The following is a 7,521-nucleotide window of genomic DNA, read 5'->3' as shown; positions in this document are numbered from 1 at the left end:
AATCGAATGTATACGTCTTCATCTCCTTCCAAAAAGAAGAAAGCCAAGCACTACCAGTGTTTTCATACATCTTCAAAAGGAGATGTAACACACGCTGTCCCTAAACTCAGTGGTGGGATTCAGCCAGTTCGCACCTATTCGGGAGACCCGGATGTTGGAAAAAAATCTTATTTTGTTATTTTCCACTTTACAGGGCTAATCCTGTAAGGAAGGCAGGAAGGAAACATTCTGGTGTTGTTTCTAGCCTAATCTTTATTGCCTTGCTTACAGAAACTGCCTCTCTGGTTAACCCTTATTACATTGTAACAGCTAAAATGAAGCGTCCATCGACGTGAGTGACGTTGAGTTGGGCACACCCACATGGTCACATGACCACCAAGCCATGCCTGCCAGCTGGTCATTAGGGCGGAGAACTGCTTGTTAAATTATTTGAATCCCAACACTGCCTCAACTGTCTTGTAAATTTACGTTCCAATTTCAATTAAATCTGAAGAGGAAATCTATCATACGAATGCCTACTAAAATTGATCAGAGGAAGCTCAATCTGCATACTCCTTCTCTGAGATCTACCACAGGAGCTGACCTAGCAGGGAGAATCCAGAGTCAGATCTTGCTTGGTGGCCTAAGAGACTTGATTGGTGGCTTTTATACAGAGCGAGGAAGATAACCTTGATGGAAATAGGCGGCTACTATTACCTAAGTCACTGAAGTAATAACAAGGATAGAGAAAGCTCAAACATCATTCTTCAAAATGAAAAAGGTCTTCTACAGTCACGACATAAACCTAAGACTGAAAACAAGGCTTGACAGATGCTACATCTTTTCTATCCTGCTCTACAGAGTGGAGAATTGGTCTCTGACAGAAAGCCACTTGAAGAGACTAGAAACATTTGAAATGTGGGTTTAGAGGTGGCTGTTACGTATAAGCTGGGTTGACAAAATAAGAAATGAGGAAGTGATAAGCAGCTGGGAAAGCCAAGGGAAATCATCAAAACCATAAAAAAGCAAAAGTTAGAATATTTTGGCCATGTGATGTGACACCCAGGAAAATACGGCATACTTCACTTAATCCTCCACGAAAAGATTGAAAGCAAATGAGGTCCAGGCAGAAAAAGAACGTCATGGCTCCTAAGGGACTGGTTTGGACAAAATTCAGCAGCATTTTTTTGTGTAGCTGTTGATAAAAATAGGATCACCAGCATGATCGCCAACATCCGATGATGGATATGCCACAACAACAAGAAGAGATTACCTAAGTAAGAAGGATTGAAACATTTTTAAGTCCAGAGCAATGAGGCAAAATTTAGAAGCGACTCAAGACAGATGCCTCTCTAATTCTCTGAAGTATAATAAGAAGGAGGAGGTATAGCACAATCAAATTTGCCAGATTCTATTATTATCTCCAATCTCAACACCAATAGTTTTTAGCCTTTCTATATAGGTGATTTCCTGACCTGGTCTACTTGGTGGGACTGATACTTCTTCCCACTAGAAAAAAAAATTGAAAGAATGCAGAGTAGGAATAGTTTTGAATCCAAGGGACCCAAAGCCCTTTGGGACTTCTCAATGAGCTGAAAATATAGATCTGGATGTAGAGCTATCAGATGAGTACCTTTTAATTCCTGCTCTATTGTTTCTTTGCAATCAAAATACCTTTTAATACTAGAAGGGAAACTGAAACACTTAGGGCTGATGATTCATACACATAAACGGAAAGATGTTTTAACTGAAGATCATCACAAGTCTTTAAATCACAAAGTCGTCATCATCTTTTATCAATTTATCTAAAATATGTATCCCATGTTCTGCCCAAGTTCTCATTAAAAGTATTGCTTTGCTTTTTTGATTTTTGATTTCCCATGGTGCTAATTTAGCATGACTATAAAACTCAAACTACCTAGTAGTTAATATATGGTATTTCATATTTTCCAAAACATTTGGACTCCATACAACTTGTAAAGGGTGCCAAATATGACAATTCCAAGATAACCCATGAGGGCAAACATCCGCATCTCTGGCTAGCATTTGCATTCATATGAGATAGAAGAACTATGAGCCTGATTTGAATCCAATCTCCTTAGCGTCAAAAGAATTTCATGCAAAATCACTGAAGATAATGGAAGTTATAACTAGAATGGTTATATCTTAAACTAAAATTGATAGAGATGATTTTATGAAAGCCTTGAAGAAATATAATCAGTCCTTTTTTAAGTGATGTTAGTAGGCAATTAGATGCTATAGAACAGTGTTGCTCAACCTTGGAAGCTTGAAGATGGGTGGACTTCAACTCCCAGAATCCCCCAGCCAGCGCTGCTGGCTGGGGGATTCTGGGAGTTGAAGTCCACCCATCTTCAAGCTACCAAGTTTGAGAAACACTGCTATAGAAGAATGCCAGCAGGGAAGTACGGTGCCCAGATGGCCTCTCCAACAGATTCCCAGTGATGGTTGGGGTACACCAAGGCTCTGCACTGTCACCACTTTTGTTTATACTGGTCATGGATACCATCGCGCATGACCTGCAGCAGAATGCACCCTGGACTATGCTCTGTGATGATGATATTATGCTTGCTTCCACCACCAGAGGCGAACTACAGCAGCAAGTTCAAACATGGAATGATCGCCTCAATCATTTTGGACTCAACATCAAGAAAACCGAGTACTTAGAGACTGTCACCACCCCTGGAATGCTTCAAATCAATGGAGAAAACCTAAAGAAGGTGGATATTTTAGTATCTGGTATCTAACCTCCAAGGCAATGGTGACATCAATGGAGAGGTGTAAGCAAGGGTGAATGCAGCCTGGATGTGTTGGTGAGAACTCACTGTTGTGTTATGTGACAGACGAATGCCAACCCATCTTAAATCTAAGATTTACAAGACAACCATCCGCCCAGTTGCACTGTATGGCACTGAATACTGGGCAGCAACAACAGGGACCAAAAACTATCTCCATGCCATGGAAATGTGAATGCTCCGTTGGATATCAGGCATCTCCTTTCTTGACCACATCACAAATGACACCATTTGACAACATTTTGGTGTGGCACCAATTATTGAGAAGATGATAGAAGGCTGACTCTGCTGGTACGGACATGTCCTGAGAGCAGCACCTTCCACCCTTGCCAAGACTGCCTACCAACTAGAAGTCAATGGCTGGTGACCTCACCGGCATCCAAAACAGAGATAGCAAGACACCATCAACAAAGATATGCAAGCTGTGGGCCTGCACCCTGGAGATGCAGTTGACCATGCAAAGTGGCGCTCAATGATCCGAAAAGGAGATCCTGCACTTGCGGGAATACGCTAGGAAGAAGAAGAAGTAGGCAATTAGATGATAAGAAAACATAGCATAGCCAGAAGTCACAACAAGTCTTTGGAACCTTTGGAATTTCTTTTATTTAGTATCTTCTGACTATCACTGAGTGTCGTTGTCAGCTATCCAATTTGTGAACCCAAAACAAGGGAACACTCTCGGGAGATATCCAACTTTATTGGATACACTATATTGGTACTGGAGAAACAAAAATAGCTCTCATTTTCCTGTGCGGATACTTGTCTAGTTAAACAATACTTTCCTTTTCTCCCCATCCCTGGGTGATCACATTATCCAATTATGAGACGTCCTCTTGTTATGGGAACAGTCCATCTCTTTCTCAAGCATCTGCAGTGGTGACGTTGATGGTTTCCATGCTCTCATGATCTCCACATGCATTTCTGGCATTCCATTTCCCCCTTCCCTCCCCCCAGTTCATTGGCAAGTTGAAAAGCATTAGGATTTGAACAGTGGTGGGTTTCAAAAAATTTTACTACCGGTTTTGTGGGTGTGGCTTGGTTGGCATGGCATGGCTTGGTGGGCATGACTTGGTGGGCATGGCAGGGTAAAGATACTGTAAAATCTCCATTTCCTCCCCAATCAGCTGGGACTTGGGAGGCAGAGAATAGATGGGGGTAGGGCCAGTCAGAATTTTTACTACCGGTTCTCCGAACTACTGAAACCTACTGAAACCCACCTCTGGGTTTGAAAGAAGCAAAGTGATACAATCTTGACAGTTATATTTTATGATTTATGATGATTGGATTATGATTAGTATCATGATTTATCCCTTGTTGCTTATATGTACACTGAGAACTTATGCACTGGAGACAAATTCCTTTTGTCTGTCCAATCACTCTTGGCCAATAAAACTATTCTATCCTGTCCTGTCCTGTCCTGTCCTGTCCTGTCCTGTCCTGTCTTATCCTGTTCTATCCTATCCTATCCTATCCTATCCTATCCTATCCTATCCTATCCTATCCTATCCTATCCTATCCTATCCATACAATACTTATAACTAACATCATTGCATCAATCTGGCTTTTGAGTCAATAACTCCTCAGGGGCACATGTACAATTTCCATCCTACAGAAGAAAGATGTAAAAGGGACATGTAGACTATTGCTACACATGGAGGGTGAATTGCTGATGTTTGTGTGATGTTTGATTATTTGCAAGTACTTTTATGCCGCTCTGATCAAAGCAAATCTAAACAGTGTGCAAGAGCAGTAACAATCCATTGAAAAATGCCAACACAAATACCACAATTCAAATTCAACAAAATAACATACAACCCTTATCCAAGTATATACAACAATAGCATCTCAATACCAGAAGGCCTGCCTAAATAATCAAGTTTTCAGTAACTTCATAGAGCAGCTCTCTACATGGGGCTCCCCTTGAAGAGCACCCGGAGGCTCCAACTGGTCCAGAATGTGGCCGCGCAGGTAATTATGGGTGCGACACGGCGCACCCATGTAACACTTCTCCTGCCAGCTGCACTGGCTCCCGGTGGTCTTCTGGGTGCGATTCAAGGTGTTGGTTACCACCTTTAAAGCACTCCATGGCTTAGGACCTGGGTATGTACGAGATCGCCATCTGCCACCGGTAGCCTCCCACCGGCCAATACGGTCCCCACAGAGAGGGACTCCTCAGGATGCCGTTGGCCAAACAATGCCGACTGGCGACACTGAGGGGAAGAGCCTTCTCTGTGGGGGCACCTGGCCTCTGGAATGAGCTGCCCCTGGAGGTTCGTATGATCCCCGACCTTCGTACCTTTCGCCGTGCCCTTAAGACCCTGTTGTTCCAAAAGGCCAGGCTGGCTTAGAATATGAATTTTAAATTGGGTTGTTTGTCAATTTTTAACTTTGTGGGCCAAATTTAATATATTCGTTTTAAATTGTTTTTAAATTTTGTGAGTTTATGTGTGTTTTAGCATGGCTGTACACTGCCCTGAGTCCTTCGGGAGAAGAGCGGTATAGAAATTTAATAAACTAAACTAAACTAAACTAATACCCAAGTTGAGAATGTATATCTTACTTCTTCCAGTTCCACAGGAGGAAAAACTCTACCAGTGAATTCTCACCTTCAAGTCCTATTCTACCACATTTCATAGAGGTCAAAGATTTTAGGTAGCTGACTAATCTCTATATTCCCTTGCTGTGAGTGCCAAATCTGAGGAAATGCCATCTTTAGGGACTCTTTGTTCTATGCTGCTTGATTGATGGACTCCTGACTCTGGAACACTCACATATTTGGATAACTTCTTATTCATATTTTTAGGAAGCCATGAAATTTTGACTCAGTTTTTGGAAATGGAGTGGTTCATAAGCCAAAGTCACACATACATACATAAGGACATACATGTATCAGGGGTGAAATGCTCCCAGTTCGGACCGGATTGCCCGATCTGGTAGCGATGGAGGCGGGTAGTTCAGAGAACCGGTAGCAAAAATCCCTGCCCACCCCGCCATGCCCAGCTGAGCCGCACAATCATCAGAGACTTTTTTTTTTTACTTTTAAAAGCATTTTTTCTACAACCTCTTTGGCCAAAAAAATGCTTTTAAAAGTAGGAAAAAAAAGCCTCTGATGATCACGTGGCTCAATGGGATCGTCAAAAGCTTTCAAAAGCATTTTTTCTACAACCTCTTCAGAGCTTGGATCGGCAGAGGCATTTAAAAGAAAAAACCCTTTTTTTCTTTTAAATGCCTCTGACGATCCAAGCTGATTTGCCTGATTGGCAGAGGCATTTAAAAGAAAAAAAGCCTCTGCCGATCAGGCAACTCAGCTGGGATCGTCAGAGCCTTTTGAAAGCATTTTTTACAACCTCTTTGCCAAAGAGGTTGTAGAAAAAATGGTTTTAAAATTAAAAAAAAAAAGGCCACACCCACCAGTCACATTACCCCCCCAAGTCATGCCCACAGAACTGGTAGTAACAAATTTTAGATTTCACCACTGACATGTATATATAAATTTTTTCCTGGAAGCGAATAATGCATGGTTTGTTTTCCTGAGTATAAACATTTGCTTCAAGTTGTAAGGCAGGGACAAAATGTTCCCTGTCATTTGGGGAAAATTGGAGGGACATTAAATATTTTGTTGCTCCTCAGAATCCATGAATTTAGGAAATATTATTATGAACATCGCTCTTTAAAAAGTGTTTTTGTTTGTTTGTTTGTTTTTTTGCTGCATGGAAGGAGTTATTGCATGTATGATATGACTAACCCAGACTAAAACATTTGGGAAGGAAGAGAACAGGGCTGATGACATCTTGTATGTCTTATTGCATTATGGGGGGGCGGGGGGGCATGGAGAGCTAGTGTAGAATTCAGTACAGGCAGTCTTCAACTTATGATCACAATTGAGCCCAAACTTTTTGTTGCTAAGTGAGACATTTATTAAGTGAATTTTGCCCCATTTTACAACATTTCTTACCACCATTGCTAAGTGAATTACTGCTGTTGTTAAATGAGTAACATGGTTGTTAAATGAATCTGGCTTTCCCATTGACATTGATTGTCAGAAGGTCGCAAAAGGGGATCAAATGACCCCGGGACACTGCAACGGTCATAAATGTGAGTCAGTTGTCAAGTGTCTGAATTTTGATCATGTGACCATGGGGATGTGGCAACGGTCATAAATGCGAAAAACAGTCATAAGTCACTTTTTTCCAGTTTGAACGGTCATTAAATGAACTGTTGTAAGCTGAGGACTACCTGTAGTGTAGAAATTGGATTTGGATCCAGAAGGCACATGAAGCTCACTTGGTGATTTGGGGTGATTCTGAGCTCAACTTCAGATGGTTCAGGATGGTTGTGTTAGTGATGAACAGAAGAGAAATGGCCATGAGAATCTATTTGAGTTATCAGAGGAAAGAGAGGTTGTAAGCAATATTGATGATGCTCTACTCTGTATCTGCATATATGTTTTGGTCGCCACGATGTAAAAAAGATGTGGAGACTCTAGAAAGAGTGCAGAGAAGAGCAACACAGATGATTAGGGGACTGGAGGCTAAAACATATGAAGAACAGTTACAGGAACTGGGCATGGCTAATTTAATGAAAAGAAGGACTAGGGGAGACATGATAGCAGTGTTCCAATCTCTCAGGGGTTGCCACAAAGAAGAGGGAGTCAAGGTATTCTCCAAAGCACCTGAGGATAGACAAGAAGCAATGGTTGGAAACTAATCAAGGAGAGAAGCAACTTAGG

The sequence above is a fragment of the Pantherophis guttatus genome, chromosome 1 (assembly GCF_059756535.1).
Source record: "Pantherophis guttatus breed Tessera chromosome 1, ASM5975653v1, whole genome shotgun sequence".
In the NCBI taxonomy this organism is placed as follows: Eukaryota; Metazoa; Chordata; class Lepidosauria; order Squamata; family Colubridae; genus Pantherophis; species Pantherophis guttatus.
This window is presented reverse-complemented; position numbering follows the sequence as displayed.